The sequence below is a fragment of the Bos taurus genome, chromosome 7 (assembly GCF_002263795.3).
Source record: "Bos taurus isolate L1 Dominette 01449 registration number 42190680 breed Hereford chromosome 7, ARS-UCD2.0, whole genome shotgun sequence".
Classification (NCBI taxonomy): Eukaryota; Metazoa; Chordata; class Mammalia; order Artiodactyla; family Bovidae; genus Bos; species Bos taurus.
The window spans coordinates 4,148,674-4,166,329 of record NC_037334.1 but is presented as its reverse complement, the minus strand read 5'-3'; the positions used below and the strand labels follow the sequence as shown (position 1 = coordinate 4,166,329).

Here is a 17,656-nt window from a genome sequence, read left to right as displayed (position 1 = left end):
TCTGAGGTCACCTCACTTGTGTGCTTTTCTCCTTTGACTCCCCCGCTCCGGCCCACTGCCCATGAGCAGGCTCCTGTCTCCCCGCTCTGCGCCAACTTCCCATCAGTGTTTTCAGATGTTCACCCGAGTAAATGAGGAGATACCCAGGGTGCTTGTAGGGGAGGCCTCTGCCCTGGCCGCCCTAGTCACCTCCCCTGGAATCCCATCCAGCTTTCCCACAGCTGCAGCCCTCTTCTAGAAGAGTGGCTCCTGCCTATCAGTCCTCCCCACCTTGCCTGAGCGTGCCTTCAGTGGGTGTGGGTCAGGGCCTGTTTGGACATCCCCAGAGGGGTGGAACCCCACCTCCAACTGAAGAGCCCGCATTTCACTGAGGTCCACCAGGCCCACGTTCCAGTCTCTCCTCTGCTCCCTCAGGTGGCCCTCCGCCTCCTCATCTGGAAATGGGCTTAAGTGTGTCCCCGCACAGGGCCACAGCCCCCAGCATTGCCTGGCTGGGGGTGTCCGGCACACAGCGCTCTTCTGTCCTCCTTGACGATAGAAATGTGGGCCAAGGGGGAAGCTGCTTCAAGGGAGGGGCCAGCACATTCAGTTCTTCCTCTACTGCCGTGTGCTTTTAGGGGAGGGGGCCTGGCCTCTCTGAGCCTCTGGGACACTGACTGAGGCTGCCTTGAAACTGACGGTCAGTCCTGACCGTCATCTCTGTGGCGTCCCAAGGTGTCAATGATGTGTCCCCCCTGCCAGGGAAGGGCTCGGGGTCCTGGGAAAGGGGCAACGTTGCTCTCACTATGAACACCTTTGAGAGGCAGGGCCTGGGAACCCCATTTTCCAGATGAGAAGCAGACTCGCCGGCTTTCGAGGGGCCAAGATGGGATGGGAACCCAGTTCAGCCCGCCTCCATGCCCCTCCTCTGCTGCCAGTGTTGCTAACCTGACCTTGGGCAGATGGCTCTCTAGCCTTGGTTGATTAAGCCCTTGTCACTGTGCCCGGGCCTGGCTCATGGCCGTCATGTCAGATGATTCCTGGGATTCCCGAGACAGAAGGAACTGGAGATGCAGAGAGTCAGTGTCCTGCCCAGGGGAAGCCAAGCGGACAGGGGAGAGCTGGGTCCCCTGGGCACCCTGGCCAGGTACAGCCAAGGTGCCTGTGGTGGGGGGTGTCTATTGATGATGCTGAGAGGCACTGTCTGCCATTGTTGAGAGGTGGGCCAGTGCCAGCTTGCTGATGAGCAAACAGAAGCCACAGCCCACTGAGCACCTCCAGGGCCACTGCCTGACCCTTGCCCCAGTTGGCAGTGTCCCTGGGGGTGCTGTGGGACTTTCCAGGAGCTTGCTGCCTCCCTCACAGGACCTAGCAGGTGGGCGCTGCAGCTGGGGACTTCTCCAGTACAAATACCTCCCTCTTTGCATGGCACACCATCCCCATAGTCGGTCTATGTCTACATTCCATCAGGTGCTATTTACAGAGAGGGAAACAGAGACCCTGAAAAGAACAGTTTATCCAGGCAACATTCAGCAAACACTTGCTGTGGCCAACATGTGGTTTGCTTCCATTCATTTTATTAATATTTCCATCAACCCTAGGAGCTAATTGAAGAAACTGAGGCAAGGGAATTTGAGGCACTTGTGGAAGGTCCTGTAGCTAGCAAGTCAAGTAAAGCAGGGGTTCAAACCCAGCCCCGGGCCCTCCCAGCAAGAAACACTTGTTGCACAAAGCTCAGTTTTCCCATCTGCAAAATGGGCATCATCACCTGCATCTGGAAGTCAGGTCATGAGATGGTGTTTGAGAAGTGTCTGGCTCAGGAAAGACCCAACACCCAGCAGGTGTTCAGCACGCAGCTTCCTCCTCTTCTCCAGAGGGCCAAATCGAGACCAGGGCCTGGAAGTTGCAGGAGAAGCAAACTACAATTGGGAGATGCCTGAGAAGAGGCTCAGGTGGGAATATGCTGGGAATATCAGGAGTCATATGGTAGGCCTAGGCTAGTGGCTCCCACTTGTGAGCCCCACACTGCTTCTTTACAGAGGCCCTTTGAGAAGTTATGGATTACGTACTTGGCAGGGGATTTGCACAGCCCTGAAATGTGAGCCACTTTCACAGCCTAGCTCAACCTTGTTCTCTCCCAGGCTTCCCTGGCTCTGAACTTGATCTCCACCAACCCCAGCCCACACCTAGAGGAAATAAGAGCCAGTATCTGGAACATTTGTAAACCTCTCTGCCCTGGCACTTGGTGAGTCAGAGAATGGGGTGGGCTCGGGAGAGGTGCCAATGACACAGCCTAGTATTGGACAGCAGCTGCTTCCCTATCTGCAAAGAATCCCATGACCCCACACCTCACAGAAAAGCTGGGGCTCGCAGGCCAGATGTAACCTGCAGAGGGGGTAAAGGCTTTCACTTGAAGGTCAAGCGGAGGGCTGGAATATAAGTTCTCCCAGAGGAGCAGTCCCAGAGAGGAAAGGTCAACGTGTAGGAATCATTGTCCCATGAGGAATCTGAGGGCCTTACTCAAGGTTGTGTCGTCCGTCAGCCAGTGGCTGGTCACTCAGGCCCCCAGTGGCTGAGCTCTCACACTGCCTTGAGAGCATTCTAAGTCGTTTCAGTCGTGTCAGACTCTGCAACCTTATGGACTATAGCCCGCCAGGCTCCTCTGCCTATGGGATTATCCCGGTAAGAATACTGGAGTGGATTCCCATGCCCTCCTCTAGGGGATCTTCCTGACCCAGGGATAGAACCCACATCTCTTATATCTCCTGCATTGGCAGGCAGGGTCTTTACCACCCCTTTTCCAAAAAGTAGGCTACTTTGAGCCTGCTGAAGTGCTGTGTGACCAGGGGCAAGGAGCTTGACCTCTCTGTGCTCTGGTTTCTGTACAATGGAGCCAATGGTCGCTTTGACCTCACGGGCTTGTGGTTAGGATTCGGTTTATTCACCAAAGGCTTAGCAGGGAGGTGGCCCGGATGTCATTTGATCCCTGGAAGAGAAAGCTTAAACTCGGAGAAATCAAACATTTTCAGAAAATCATAAAGCGCGTGAGTAGTATTCCACCTATTTCCACGTCTTCGCAGTACCCTGCGCTGCAGCTGAGTGACCTCCATTGAGTCTCTGTCTTCTCTGTATCATCTGCAGCGGAATAGTGGGTAGTAAGGAATTGAATTATTCACGAGTCCTCCGGCCGTGATGGCCAAGTTCACATCCTAAGTGGGAGGTCTTGCTTCTGCACTGGGTGGCCAGAGGGTCTGACTTCGCCACAGCCTCAGGAGACCCTGCGTGGGACGCTCGAGGCCACCTCCGGTCACCGCGTTCAGGGCCAAATTCTGCACTTTGCTCCAAGTCTTGTCCGGGAGCGCGGCCGACGACCCCTACGACTGGCCGCCGGCCTTGACAGTCTTTGCTTCTTAGCCAATCTCCGTCACCCTCCGGGCTACGCCCTCAGTTCCTCTAGCGCCAGTCGCGCAAGTTTTTTCGGAGCCCCGCCCTTGACCCCCAGCCATTGGCCATCAGGGCTGCCCGTCTTCCTCCGCGGCTCCAATCTTCGCCCGCCTCCGGGCCCCCGCCTCCCAGCACCTAGCGCCCAGCTGGACCACCCGGGGGCCCCATAGTCTCTCCCAATAGTCCCGCCTTCACCCCTCAGTGATTGGCTTCAGGGGCTGCTCGTCTGCTTCATTTCCACCAATATCCGCTGCCTCCAGGGATGGTTGGCCAGCACGCAGCCAATCGGAGTACGGCTTGGACCCCTCCCGCGGCGCGCGCGGAGGGTGCACGGGGCGGGGCTGTGGCGGGCTGGAGGTGGCGGCGGCGGCGGCGGCAGCGGCGGTGGCGACACGTCCCAGCCGGTGAGGGGGCGAGGGGGGCGCGGGGCAGCGCAGGCGTCGAGGGGGCCCGCGCCTGTCGGGCCGACCTAGGGCGAGGCGCAGTCCTGTCATGGCCCCGGGGCGGGGGCGGACGAGGCGGGGCGTGACAGCAGCATCGCGGGGACGGGGAGAGGTTAAAGCCGACCCCCCGACCTCCACACCGCGCACCTGATGCCCCCTTGGGATCCCCACAGCCGTATCTGAGGCCCTCACCGACAAACCACACATAACTGACAGCACAGCCCTTCTCGTTGACATCTCCCGTCAGACACCTGAGTCTGTCCACCTCGCTGACATCCCTCACCCCCTGAGGCCGTGCCACCAGGTGCCTCGCACAGTTGACTCTGCACCCCTACGCGCACCTGTCTCTCTGACCCCCCCCCCCCTTATATTCCTTCCCGCTCACACACCTGACACCGCGCCCCCAACCCTCGAACACCTCCTCCTCGCACATCGTCTGAGACCTTCCCTGACGATGCCCCCTACACCACAGGGCGTTCCTCTCCTCCTCTCGGCGCCACCACACCTGGGCCTGCACCCCCCACAGCGACGCCTGAGCCTGTGACCCCAAACTCACCATTCCCCACTCATGTCTCAACTTGTTCCGTTGCCTCACTGGCTTTTGTCACACCCAAGTCTGTGCCCCTCTCACTGCCCCCATCTTAAGTCATCTGGGTCAGCGCCCTCAGGTACGTCCACCTGCACAGGTACACACCTGTCTCGTGCCCTTGGCAGTCCCTTGTGACTTGAACCCCCCCAGTCCGTACCCACCTGTACTTTCTTCCACATGCACCTGTGTTTGTGCCCACTCTATAATCCAGGTTTTCCAACATTCACCCAAGCCTTGCTGTCTCAGGATCACGGCACCTTCCACCACCACCTTCTGAGAAAAAGCCCACCCAGATGTTATCTTTTCATTTATGATGGTCTGTTAAGTGATTTCCGGGCTTAGCATAATCCTATCAGCCAGACAAACTGGAATTATCTCCATTTCACCAGCAACGAACCTAAAGCGATTTGAACCAGAGTGGCATTGCCCACCTCTTCCTGAGCACTGAGCATTGCTGCTGACCCTTCTCTGTGGACCTCCCCAACTTGTGCCCATCTGTTGTGTTTATTTCTAAGGGACTGGTAGGGAGGGGACCCCCACCCTCCCTGCAGCTGTTCCTCAGGAGTCATGACTTTGGCTGGGTCCGGAAAGGCTGAGCTGGAAGGGGCGGCCCCTGGTTGCTTTCTGAGCACGTGTCTCAGAGTCCAGGAGCTGCAGGGGGCGGGGGCACTGTTGCAGCTGGGCTTTAACACCTAGGGTGCCTCTGGCCCAGCTCGCAGTGTCGCCTGGTGGCGGGGATTGCCAGACCTTGGGACTCTGGCTCCAGCTCTTATAGACTGAGTCTCCTTGCTGACCCGGGAGAGCTCCTTGGGCCCTTGATGCTGATAAACTGAGGGAGTAACGAAACACTCTTCAGAATGAGAAGGCTAATGTTTCAGCTGCTTAGAGATAAACTGCAGAACTAGCCTGGCTTGGTGCTGGGGATAAAGATTTTTCTGGAACTTTTTAAGTTCCCTTGAGTGTGATTTACAAGTGTGCAGTGTGGAAGGAGGCTGGTGGCTTTATTGTTAAAAAAGCAATAACGTGCCATTTCCTGTAAGGCTTGCACAGTACTTCTTAACACCTACCCACCCCTCGCCCCCGTCTCTCCCTGGAAAGATGGTGCTGGAATGTTCTGAAGGGTCTTGTTCTAAAGCCAGTGGGGTTTTCTGTCCAAATTCAAACAGAGTCATTTAAAATGTGTGCGTGTGTGTGTATGTGTATCTGTAGATGTTGTATGTATTTGGTTATACACATGCACACATTTTATATGTATGTACATGCATGTATTATATATATATATACATATGCAAAGATATGAATAAACTGACAAGGTAATTGATCTACATGGTAAAAATAAATAAAATCAAGCAGTACGAAAGGAAACAAGAGTAAAAACCAGGCAGATCTCCCCATACCTTTACCCTATCCCCTTCTGGAGGGCCTCATTGTTAATAGTTTCTCCTATATAACAATGTTCCCTTCTAGAGGTGGTCTAAGAGCCCCTTTTAAACCACTGGTAAATTTGTATCAAATTGTATCAAAAGGGTGGGTGACTTTATAACCAGTTCCTTACTGATGGCTGTTTAAGTTGTCTCTCATATGTTGCTTTTTTATAAAATATATATTTTTTATTTATTTTTGCACGGGTCTTGGTTGCAGCTGTGTGCTGTGTTAGGTGCGGTATGTGGGATCTATTTCCCTGACCAGAGATCGAACCCAGTCCCCCTGCATTGGGAGAACTGGAATCTTAGTCACTGGACCACCAAGGAAGTCCCTCATATTTTGCTTTTGCAAACCAAACTGCAGTGAATAGATTGAGTCTTGCATGAGCAATTCATAGTAAAAGTGTGTGGGGCTCCAGTCAAGCACAGACACTTCAAACCGTCTCTGTCTTCATGGAGTTTAACATCCAGCTGCAGCAACCTCCTAAGAGTGGCCAGGCCACAGGACACGTACATCTAAATGGTTAATGCTCCTCCGTGGAGGCTGTGCAGTCATCAGTATTCTCAGCTGTGGAGTTGGAATGCCCATTTCCTCCCCTGGCGGCCAGGGCGGTTATTGTCAAGCTCTGGTCTCTCCAATCTTTCTATCCGTCCCTTTTTGAGGTGTTCCTGCCCGTAGTGGGTGGTGATTAAACATTAGATTTGTTTCTCTTCGAGAGTCTAAAGTTCCGTCCAAAAAAATATTTGAGTCCCTCCTCTGCAGGGCTCTGAAGGTAACTATAGTGGTTGGCAGTGGGAGAGGCGGTTCTTTCTAGAGAAAGATGCAGGCACTGCCTGGAGTCCCAGGATGGCAGGTCGGAAATATTGACTGTTGCTTTCTTTTTTTTTTTTTTTTTTTACACTGGGATCCAGCAAAAGAATGAAGGTGTCAGATGAGGCTGACACAAGTCACAGATGTTAAATCTATTTGGGAAGTTGTCTTGAGACTTTCTTGCGTTGTCAGTGATTTCCCACTATTGGCACCAGGTGGAGGGCGTCATCAGCCCAAGGGCAGGCCTTTTCACATTTGTCATCCCGTATTTTAGTCTTCTTTTTTGGCACTTAGACATTAGAGGAATATTGAGTTGATTGGAGCCGTTAGCTTATTTGGGTTTTGCAAGCCAGCTCTTTTAAAAAATGCATTGTATTTTTTTATTTTAAATGTGAACTACTTCTTAGTAATAATAGTACATAATGTGCACATGAAAAGAAAGAAGGTAGAAAGAATAAGGAAACCAACACCCAGTTTAAAAAGTAGAATGTTGCCCCAGCGGCCCCTCCCTGGTCCCTGTGCTATTTTTAAAATACGCTTGTCAACGTTTGTTTTCTTCACTGAATACCTTTTGCTGCAGCTGAGAGCTTAGGTTACAGGGTCTCAACAGCGATCAGGAGAAGCCAGGCTTTCTGTTGAAGCTTGGCCATCAGGGCAACCTATGGGATACAAAGAGAGGTGCGATGACCTCAGGGCCGTGGGCAGGTCACTAGCCAAGGCACAGTATGCACTCGGGAGGCTCGGAGTCCTGCTGTATTCGTTTCCGGAACTGCCATAACAGATAACCCCAAACTGGACAGCATGAGACGACGGAAGTTTCTTCTGTCACTGTTGTGGAGTTCAGAACTCCAAAATCAAGGGATTGGCAGGTGCTGTGGACTGAATGTTTGTGTCTCTCCTAAAATTCGTATGTTGAAACTTAATCCCCCATGTGATGGTATTAGGAGATGGGCCTTAGGGAGATGATTCTGTTATGAGAGTGGAGCCCCCACGAGTGGGATTAATGGCCTTCTAAAAGAGCCCCAAGAGAACTCTCCTGCCCCGTCTGCTCTGTGAGGATGCAGAGAGGTGGACTTCTGTGAACCAGAAAGAGAATCTGAACAGACACCAAATCTGCTGGCACTTCTCAGCCTCACGTTTCTGTTTACAAGCCACCCAGCCTACGATGTTTTATCACAGCAGCCAGAACTGACTAAGACAGCAGGCTTGTATCCTACCTGGACCCTGAGGGAGACCCTTTCCTTGCCTCTGACGGCTGCCAGCAGTCCTTGAGTTCCTCAACTTGCAGCTCTAGCACCCTAATCTCCATCTCTGTCTTCTGAAGATTTATTTTTTAATTAAAAAAATTAATATTTATTTATTTGTCTGTGCCGGGTCCTACCTGCGGCACGCAGGATCTCCGGTCTTCGTGATGGCACACAGAATCTTTAGTTGGGGCATGAGGGAATCTTTTAGTTTCGGCATGTGGGATCTAGTTCCCCAGCCGGAGACTGCACCCGGGCCCCGCACATTGGGAGTGCAGTCTTAGCCCCTGGACCACCGGAAAGTCCCTTCCCCTGTCTTCACGTGACCTTCTTCCCTGTATGTGTATCCTCCTTTAAGGACAGCCATCATTGGATTTAGGGTCCACCAAATCCAAGATGACTCATCTTGATATCCTTAGCTAATTACACCTGAAAGACCCTATTCTAAATGAGGTTACTTCCTGAGGTCCTGGGTAGACGCGAACTTCAGGAGACCTCATTTAACCCCTACAGCTACAGAGCCAGCATTCCTGCCAGGACATTATTGAAGGAGGTGCTCGTCCAGCAGCCTCTGCTGCTTCAGACAAGATGGGCCGGCAGGGTCAGAACACACTTCTCAGGCCCTCCAGGTGGCCCGTGTGCACAGTCCCGCGGCTCCCTCACTCACCTGCTTCCCTGCTGGAAGATGGGAGCACCTGCTCGGTGCTAGCAAGGACCCAGACATGTGAACAGATGTCTTCATTTTGCTCTTTGCCACTCCTTGGCATGTGCTTACCTACGGAGTCTGGTCTGGATCATCTCAGTTTTACAGAAGGGTGACCAAGGCGTCAGGGGACCTTGGTCCAAAGATACATAGGGAAAACGTGGGAAAGCTAAGGCAGACCTAGGTTGTCCTGAATCCAGGTCCTGTCCTCCTTCAAACCAGTCACCCATAGCACTGTGCTTCCTGCCACTGTTAGAATCTGATATTTATACAATGTCCTGGAATGCCACCACCGGCACAGCTTCCAGGAGTGGAACAGACCTGAAGCCTTACAGCACAGCTTTTCTATCATCTGTAAATATCTGTGTGCCAGGGTCAGGGACAGGTGTGGGGGAGGCAGAAATACCAGCTCAGAAGGGTGTGGGCCATGGGAGTGGCTCAGACATACCCCCAAGGAACTGGGGCACTGTATCTGATGGGTCCTGAGCAGAGGCTGGGGGTGCTAATTCAGGAGCTCCCAGGGACCTAAAAGCCAGCAAGGAGTTAGCGAGGTGACAGAGCATTATGAGCAGAGGAAACAAGCAAGCCTGAATATGGCAGGACCCAAGAGAAGGCCGGGCCAGGGAACACGCGAGGGTCCTGAGAGGGGATTGGGTTGAAGGACCTGGTCCGTGATGAGAGACACAGGAGAGGTCTTGCATTGAGGCCAGGCCACTGTGGACAGGCTGATCAGCAGACCCTCTGACCACCTGTACCTCCCCGACTATGAGATGAGGACCAGAATGGAAGACCTGCCTTGGAAGTTTCGAGACTTCCAAGATGGAAATGTGCCAGGACAGAGCTCCGAACGGATGTCAGAGCCATTGCTCTGTCTCCAAGTGGTGTACCTTTGCCATGGTACGAGTTAAGAAAGTCAATATGTACATTTCATTAGGTATTAATTAGCCACGCTGACCCACGACCTGCCTGGTCTACAATGTCAACACAGCTAATCTCACCCTCGCCCTGTCTAAAGAGCTGATTCCTAGGTCACACTCAGTGACTCTGATTTATGTCTCGGGGCAAGAGCCCTGCACGAATGTCACCAGAGATTCTGGGACAGGCGCTCCTGGGGGTTTAGTTGAAATGCTGCCCTCCCCTCCCCTACTTTGGGCAGGTCTCTGCAACCATGAGAAGGGAGGGGATGGGGTGGAGTATATGGCTTATAGCCTTGCTGGTCACACCTTAGCCAGTGACTAGTCTAGCCTCCCATTAGTGATGAGGTGCCTAAGAGCCAGACTTTGAAGAACAGACAGTTTGGGGCCTATGAGCCCCATTTTTTGGCCCTACCACATGGCATGTGGGATCTTAGTTCCCCAACCAGGGATTGATTGCCCCCTGCAGTGGAAGAGTGGAAGCTTAGAGTCTTAACCACTGGACCACCAGGGAAGTCCCCCAGGGCGCCTCTTTGATCAGTCAGAGCCAAATGTTGACCAGCCCTGAATGTCCGAGTCGGAGGTTGCCCTGCTGACTCTGAGCAGCCGTGCTGGTAGCATGGCCCCATGGCCGAGGGCTTAGTGAGAGCAGGAGCTTCCTAAACTGCCATCATTTAATGGACAGTGGGGCGCCACTCTCCAGATTTTAACACTTTGAGGAGATGAACCTGCGGGAGACAGAGTCGAGGGTCGGATGCCACAGACTGATGCTCAGCCCTCTGGGAAGCCCCAGCATGGAAGTGTGTAGGTACATGGTGAGGCATGGGAGCTGGGGAGGCCTGCTTGATAGAACCGGGTGACCTTAGCCCCTGTCTGACGCCTCATTAGGGAGCATGCTACCCCAGAGACCTGCTTGGGCAACCCCAGCCTCAGAAGATAGTGACAGAGGAGGAAAATGAGGCCAAGGAGGTTTAATAACATGTCCAAGGTCACACACTAGACTCCATCCTCCCACAATACCAGTTCAGCATGGCAAGGAGCCTGGGCATGCTCCCACCCGGGGAACAAGGCAGACAGTGATAGAAAAGGGGTGTTCATGCTGCTGGCGCATGATACACTGTCTTCACAGTGGCTTCAGGTCCACACCTCTGGCTTTCTGCTAGGCACTGCCACTAAGTGTGACCCAGGTTCTTGCCTTCCAGGGTCCCTGGGCTAGTGGGGAAGGGGTGTGGAAAACAACCCCTCCCAGCACAGCAGAGAACCACGGAGTGCTCAGTCCAGGCAGAGCAGCTAACCTTGGGAAGGTGAGACCAGGATATTTAGGATGGGCTTTGAAGGATGCAGAGGAGTTTGCCAGGCGTAGGAGTAGGATGGAGAACACGGCCAAAGCGAAATCAATTCACTCATCCAGTAAATAATTGAGTAGGTGCAATTGAGTAGCCCTGTGCTGGGCTCCGTGTGTCAGGAACACACGGCTTTGGGGTTAAGATTTTACACAAGTGCAGCCTCTTAGCAGAGGAGCATGAAGACCATTAAATGTCTCAGTTTGTTTTAGGTTACTTCACACACCACTGACCACAGGCGTTGGCAGCACTGTCTGCCAGGACCAAGGACAGTGATTGCCCATAGAACGTTCTGGGTCTTTCAGGACATGGGTGTCTGACCTGTAGAGACAGCAGCACAGGGTTGCAGTGACCGGAGTTGGTCTGCAGTACATGCACTGGAGGGCACGTGCAGCAGGGAGAAGGAGCAGGCAGCAGCCAGCTGGGCAGAGTTAACAGGGAAAGGCCTTACGTAAGATGCCTCCCCTCACTTAGGCCCATTAACTGGAAGAGGAAACAGCCTTTATCAACAGGCAGATAGGATGTTAATAGGCTTCCCTTTGCCAAGAGATTACGGGGTCTGTGCCACAGCTGCTGGGAACTCCATCTCCCGAGAAACTGCACCCCCCCCCCCGTTTGTGTAAACACTTACCTCGTCCTACGGGGGGTCACCCAACTGTGGGTGACCCTGCAACACGCTGGCATGCCTGGTGGCCCTGCTCAGGGAGCTGCCTGTGAGTGTGTGTGTGTGTCTGTCCGTGAGTGTGTGTAAGGACGGCCTTGGACGTGGAGCGGCTGCAGCGTGGTGCCCGTAGGACGGGCCGTCTGAGGCCCTGGGGCCCAGGCTCGTGTTTCTTTGTTTGCGCGTTTAGCGGCCTCCTCCTGGCTCTGATGGCCATAGTTGCGGTGCACAAGCTCGTCACTGCTGCAGCTGGGCTCTCTCTAGTTGCAGCATCAGGGGCTCCTTTCTGGTTATGGTGCGCGGGCTTCTCATCGCCATGGCTTCTCTTGTGGGCTCAGTACTTGCGGCTCAAGGGTTTGGCTGTCCCAAGGCACGTGGAATCTTCCCAGACTGGGAATCGAACTTGTGTCCCCTGCTTTGGCGGGCGTATTCTTAACCACTGGACCACCAGGGAAGTCTGAGGTTCATGTTTCTTAGATAGTGCTGTTCAGTAAGTTATGTTGCTGCATGGTGTCCCCTGCCCCCATCCCCACTTCACTTTAACTTTTGTTTACTGAGTGGTATAGAAATAGCAGGTGAAAAGATAACCACTTGGGTTTTTGCTTTTTAAAAGGTATTTATTTGGCCGTGCTGGGTCTTAGCTGTGGCATGTGGGATCTAGTTCTCTAACCAGGGATTGAATTCAGGCCCCCTGCCTTGGGAATAGAGTCTTAGCCACTGGACCCACTGGGGACGTCCCAATAAACACTTGTTATTTGGGGAAAAAACCCCATCCCAAACTGGGTGAACTGAAAACGGGCTTTGTGGGCTCCAGGGAGAAGAAGTCCAGGTGCTTCCTGTACCTTCCAGATTCTTTTGGCCTGCTGGGTGCCAGGACACCCCAAGTCTGCTGGTGTCTGCCTCCCCCTCCTGACCTTGGCTCTGTGTTGACTGCCCTTGGCCTAACTTCCCCTCCTTGGAGAAAAAGGACTTATCTAGCACAGGAGGCTCCCTCAAAAGTCTCAGCTTTGATTCCAGCACTCCAAACCCAGGAAAGTGAGCTCTCATGACCTGAGCAGGGTCACCCAAGTCACCCTGGAGTCAAAGGGAGGGTCAGCGTCCCCTGCTCCAAGGAGATAGAGGGTGGAGTAGTGGCTACCAGGGTGCAGTCTCCAGGAGAGGTCTGGTCGTCCACAGCATGTGTGGCCCACCTTGCAGGAGCTTAAGCATCTCCTCCAGACTCCAGTTATTTTCAAAGTCATCCGAGGTATTTCCTCTGCAGGCGGGGAGGGGAATGAGCAGCAGCAAGCAGTGCATGTCACCCCCCGTGCCCCAGATGCCACCAGAGAACCCTGGGAGTTAGGAACATGACTCTCAAGCTCAGACTCACTTGGCCTGGGAGGGGCCAAGAAGGTTTCTGTTTTGTTTTATGGTTTTAAAGTCTTTTATTGCACTGTAATTTACACACAGTAGAGTGAATAACCCATAAATGTACAGCTCAGGAATTATTACGTCCATTCACACGTGAAACCTGATCAAGATACAGAGCCTTTCAAGACCCCCAGCTGACCTCTCCACACCCCTTTCTTGTCTGACCCGCCAAAGGTAACCCCATCTGATCCTAACATCACAGGTGCATCTTGTCTGTGCTTGAATTTCTTGTTTAATTGTGTTAAGATATATACAACAAAATAAATAAGGCTTCCCAGGTGGCTCAGGGGTAATCCTACCACCAATGCAGGAGATGCTGGTTCAATCCCTGGGTCAGGAAGATCCGCTGGAGGAGGAAATAGCAACCCACTCTAGTATTCTTACCTGGAAAATTCCATGAACAGAGGAGCCTTGCAGGCTACAGTCCATGGGGTCACAAGGAGTCAGACACAACTGAGCATTCATACACACTCAACATAAAATATACCATCTTAACGTTTTTTAGTGTACAGTTCAGTAGCATTAAGTACATTCACACTGTTGTGCAACCGAAACCACCATCCGTCTCTAGAACTTTCCCGTCTTCCCAGACTGAAACTCTATCCCCTTTAGACACTAACCGCCCTCTCCCCCAGCCCTTGTGTCTGCGCTGAGTCTCTTTGGTTGTGTCCGACTCTTTGTGACCCTGTGAGCTGTAACCCGCCAGGCTCCTCTGTCCACGGGATTCTCCAGGCAAGAACACTGGAGTGGGTTGCCATGCCCCACCCTCTCCATGGTGGCGCTTCCCCAGAGCATGTACATGGCAACCACCCAGTTAATCCGACTCAAAATAACCTAGTAGGGGAGGGGAGGATCACAAAAAACTGTGGAAAATTCTGAAAAAGATGGGAATACCAGACCACCTTAGCTGTCTCCTGAGAAACCTGTATGCAGCTCAAGAAGCAACAGTCAGAACCGGACATGGGACAATGCCTATTTCCAAATTGGGAAAGGAGTACGTCAAGGCTGTATATTGTCACCCTGCTTATTTAAGTTATATGTAGAGTACATTGTGCAAAATGCAGGGCTGGATGAAGCACAAGCTAGACTCAAGATTGCCAGGAGAAATATCAATAACCTCAGATATGCTGATGACACCACTCTTATAGCAGAAAGCAAAGAGGAACCAAAGAGCCCCTTGATGAAAGTGAAAGAGGAGAGTGAAAAAGCTGGCTTGAAACTCAACATGCAAAAAACTAAAATCATGGCATCAGGTTTGAACACTTCATGGCAAATAGATAGGGAAACAATGGAAACAGTGACAGACTTTATTTTGAGGGGACTCCAAAATCATTGTAGATGGTGACTGCAGCCATGAAATTAACAGACACTTGCTCCTTGGAAGAAAGGCTATGACCAACCTAGACGGCATATTAAAAAGCAGAGACATTACTTTGCTGACAAAGGTCCATTAGTCAAAGCTATGGTTTTTCCAGCAGTCATGTATGCATGTGAGAGTTGGACCATAAAGAAAGCTGAGCGCTGAAGAATTGATGCTTTTGAGCTGCGGTGTTGGAGAAGACTCTTGAGAGTCCGTCGGACTGCAAGGAGATCAAACCAGTCAATCCTAAAGGAAATGAATTTTAAACATTCATTGGAAGGACAGATGCTGAAGCTGAAGCTCCAATACTTTGGCCACTGGATGCAAAGAGCTGACTCATTGGAAAAGACCCTGATGCTGGGAAGGATTGAAGGCAGGAGGAGAAGGGGACAACAGAGGATGAGATGATTGGATGGCATCACCAGCTCGATGGACATGAGTTTGAGCAAGCTCCGGAAGTTGGTGATGGACAGGGAAGCCTGGCGTGCTGCAGTCTATGGGGTCACAAAGAGTCAGACGCGACTGAACTGAAGGGAGAAGAGGGTTGGTGAGGAAAGGGAGGCCTGAAGTGTGACCAGGCTCCTACCACCCTGGAAGGGCACTGGAAGCGCTTCTCTGATGGATCAGAGAAGGGCCTCCCAGGGCACATGGAGTGGAGGGCTATTTAGTGTGCTGTTTTAAATTTTGTTTCTTTGTTTTTGCTGCACCGAGTCTTCGTCGCTGTGTGCAGGCTTTCTCTGATTGCGTGGGTGGGGGCTACTCTTGGGAGCAGTGTGCAGGCTTCTCACCCGGGTGTCTTGCTGCAGAGCACAGGCTCTAGGCGCACAGGCTTATCTGCTCCGCAGCATGTGGGCTCTTCCTGGGCCAGGAACTGGACCTGCGTCCCTTGCATTGGCAGGCAGATTCTTATCCACTGTGCCACCAGGGAAGGACCGGCTGGGTTTGTGTGTGTGTGTGTGTGTGTGTGTGTGTGTGTGTGTGTGTGTGTGTAAAGGACACATGACTTAAAATTTACCATTTTACCTTTTGTTCCTTTGGTTTTGGGGCCGTTCTTCACAGCATGCAGGCTCGTAGCTCCCTGACCAGGGATTGAAGCCGTGCCTCCTGCAGTGGGATCTCAGAGTCCTATCCACTGGAGCGATCGGGAGTTCTCCCACTCCACCCAGTTCAGTGGCGCGTAGTGCAGTCCCAGCGCTGTGCTACTGCCGCTTCAAAAGAACCTCGTCACCTCCTGAAGAGGGAGCCTGTCCCCTTTCCCCCAGCCTCGACAACCTCCAGCCTGCTTTCTGTGCCTGGGGACCTGCGTGCTGTGGACACTTGATGTATCCGTGTGGAGTCTCGTAACACCTGGCCCTTTGTGTCTGCCCTCTTGCTCTTGGCACAAGGTTTTCAAGGTTCGTTCGTGTTGTAGCTCATGTCAGTGCTTCATTCTTTTTTTTCCCCAGAGGAATTCATTCCTTTTCATGGCTGAGTAATAATAATTTAGCGATTGCAACCAGTGCTGCTCTGAACACGGAGTGCGAGGATTTGCTTGAATTTCTGTTTTCAGCTCTTCAGAGTGGGAGTAGAGTCTTGGGGTCACATGGTAACTCTGTGTTCAAGTAGCTGGGGAGCCTCCAGACTGATTTCCACAGCCACAGCCCTATTGCACATTCTGGAACAGGAGGATTCCAGGTCCTTGCGGCAAGTTCGGGCAGACCTCAGCAGGATGAAGTCGGGGGAACGTGGTTCTCTTGTGTTCCGGCTCACTCACCCCAGGCTTGGCCAAGCCCAGCTCACAGGTCAGAGAGCCCAGGCCCCCAGGCATTAAGGCACTGCCCAAGGGCGTGCACCGGGCGAGGGCCGGAACCAGCTTTGGACCCAGGACTCTCCCTTCCCAGTTATACTTCCCTGACAGGTGGCAGAGGGGAGGCCGAGCACCGACCCTGGAAGGAACCACAGGAGTGACCATTCCAGCCAGCCTGGGTCAGGGTGAGTGGCGAGGCAGAGGGTGGTGGGGAGCGGGAGAGAGGAGGCAGCACCCCCAGACAGGACTGACGCTAGATGATTTCCAGTGCAAATCCACTGTGTTTTTAAAAACATTTATTTGTTTGTCTGCACTGGGTCTCAGCTGCAGCCTGTGGGCTCAGTAGTTCCAGCGTGCAGGCTTAGTTGTCACGGCATGTGGAATCTTAGTTCCCAGACCAGGCATCAGACCTGTGTTCCCTGCATTGAAAAGCTGATTCTTAGCCACCAAACCAGCAGGGAAGTCCCCCACTGGGTCTATTTTTTAATTAAATTTAGATTCATTATATGTTTTGCCCTCATATCCTCCCCAGTGCTGTAATGGGACCACAAGATAGGACCAGAAGTCTTGGCAGTCTCTTCTCAATTGGGGAGCTCAGGGTCGGGGGTGGGCAAGAATCTGCCAAGGGTGGAGCCCTTGAAACAAGGGCCACCTGCCCTGCTGGCCTCCCTGCCCCCACATTGGCCCCTCCCAGGCCGCCTCGTCCCAGAAAACAAGCCCACCACTCCGGGGTCTCAGAGAGGACATGGGCAGGTTCCTGGGTCCCCCCAACCTCCCTCCGTCGGACCCTGTCCTGTCTGAGTGACCCCACGGGCAGCCTCTCTAGGCCTCCTTAGCCTGTCCCCGGCTTCCCCGCTGCCCATACAGATCCACAGGCTCTCCTGTCTCTGGCTGGCTCATTCCTGCCCAGAGGCCTTTTGCACACCCTGACTCACTGTTGGAATGCAGCTCCTGCCAACCCCTCTACCCTCAACCCTGTCTATTCTAGCGTCAGCTCCAGCATCCCCTCAGGAGGCCAGCTTGGCCACCCAGGCTTGAATCTGGGTCCCCATCTCCCCGTTCAATTCCTTCCTGGGGTGTGATGGTTCAGCTCTCTGAACTGTCTTGCTTGCTTCTGCGTGAGGGCACATGCCAGTTTGCTGCCATGCCCCCAGGGCCCAGCAGGGCCTGGCACGAGGAGGCTCTGGGCACCTACCAGCCTCCCCGGGGCAGCCACTGGGCTGCAGGCAGCCCTGGCCGTTGTGGTTTTCTCTTCGTCTTATGCTGACCTGGAGTCGCTCTCCTGTGGCTCTGTGCACCGTCCCCCAGGGCCACTGCCCAGCATCTTGCGACAGTCTGTCAGTTTCTCATGGCCGCAGTAGCACACTGCCACACACACGGAGACTGAAAGCCACACAAGCTCAGGATCCTTTGGTTCCGGGGGTCAGACGTCTAAAATGGGTCTGCGGGGCTGGAGATTCCAGAAGAAGCTCTGTTTTCCTTGCCTTTTTCGGCTCCCGAAGGCCGTCTGTGTGCTCCTGACAATGGTCCCTTCTACCGCCTTCA

The 17,656-nt window shown here is 53.1% G+C and overlaps 1 protein-coding gene across 3 annotated transcripts in view; it reads left to right on the top strand.

Moving 5' to 3' along the window:
- The first annotated feature begins 1,268 nt into the window (after positions 1 to 1,268).
- SLC25A42 (solute carrier family 25 member 42) overlaps positions 1,269 to 17,656 on the top strand; it is a 42,672-nt gene continuing 26,284 nt past the window's right edge. Inside the window, exons 1-2 of one of the 3 annotated variants that reach the window (XM_059887970.1) lie at positions 1,269 to 1,354; positions 2,121 to 2,224. The gene's annotated coding sequence lies outside the window, so the exon portion shown is untranslated. Of the gene's footprint in view, positions 1,355 to 2,120; positions 2,225 to 3,755; positions 16,297 to 17,656 lie in introns of those variants that run through there. The other 2 variants (XM_005208425.5, XM_059887969.1) reach the window with 2 other exon arrangements.